Source organism: Neomonachus schauinslandi, chromosome 14, assembly GCF_002201575.2.
Source record: "Neomonachus schauinslandi chromosome 14, ASM220157v2, whole genome shotgun sequence".
Lineage (NCBI taxonomy): Eukaryota > Metazoa > Chordata > Mammalia > Carnivora > Phocidae > Neomonachus > Neomonachus schauinslandi.
The window spans coordinates 74,788,268-74,789,703 of NC_058416.1; positions in this window are offsets into that span (position 1 = coordinate 74,788,268).

Consider the following 1,436-nt stretch of genomic DNA (forward strand, 5'->3'; position numbering starts at 1 on the left):
ATAATATATGATATATTTATATATATTATAATATATTGTATATTGTATATAATGTATAATATATACATTGTATATATTACAAATATATATATATAGTTGATTCATTAACATTAAACTTACCCTATAACTCATGTCTGAACGAAGCTTATCTAACACAAGCATTTTCTCCCTAAGGCACATCGCAGCCTCCTCGCCACTTAGGAATCCCAGACTGCACTTGAGCCCTACACTTGGGGCCCATTTTAAATAGCAGATCGTGCCCTAAATGCACACAAATGCTAAAAATGCACACAAATACCAAGTATACCGTGAAAGGACACTTGCTTACATTACAAGAGCTGAAACGAGAAGGCAGAACGTTGCCTAGTTCGACCTCAGTCGGCAGTGTGTATGCTGGATGATTAACATTTTCTCCACTCTGTGCACACGCGTGCCCACGAACGACTACAAAAGCACTTCAAGTGTGGCTTTTGGGGCTGCAAATAAATTTTATTTTATTTTTTATTATTTTTTAAAGATTTTATTTATTTATTTGAGAGAGAGAATGAGATAGAGAGAGAGAGCATGAGACAGGGGAGGGTCAGAGGGAGAAGCAGACTCCCCACCGAGCAGGGAGCCCGATGCGGGACTCGATCCTGGGACTCCAGGATCATGACCTGAGCCGAAGGCAGTTGCTCAACCAACTGAGCCACCCAGGCGCCCTGCAAATAAATTTTAAATAGGTAGCTGAATTTGCAAATATGGAGTCCACAGATAATGAAGATTGACCATATATGTGTAAGGACGTTTATTGCTGTTTGCTCTGGAAACAGCCCTGGTTGGAAACAAGAACAGTTAGGTAAATACATTCCAGTGCAGTAATTGGACGGAATGCAATAAATGAGGGATATGAACAGAAAGATGGGCTGAGGTCAGGCACTGGAAAGAATGAACAGCAGCCAAAAATGTTTGTACCTCATCCTAGAGGCAAATAGGACTTCCCAGAATCCAACCTCTGCCTTCCTCCTGCAGGAGGTCCGTGGTCCCTGGCCCCCACATGCCCAGGTAACATCTGTAAAGGACTGGTTTGTCGCAAACTATGGAATATGGCCTCAACCTTTTCCCCTTGTGAAGCCTGACTATTCCTAAGTCCACGGGGAGCCACAGGTTGTTAAGCAGGAAATAGAAAAGAATTTTGTGGAAGACGATTGGTTGCTTAATGATATGTAAGGCTGTCCCAGATGTGCTGTTAAGTGAAAAAGGCAGGTCCGAAATCAGTTATGTCCCATTTCTATACACACACACACACACACACAGAGTAATAGAAAGTATCTCTGAGTGACAGGATTCAAGTTATGAGTGAGTTTCCTTTTTCTATTTCCTGTTCTCTATTTTCTCATGTTTCTGCGAAGGGCATTCGATGGCTTGAAATTTTAAAATGTCACCTTTCCGAAGAG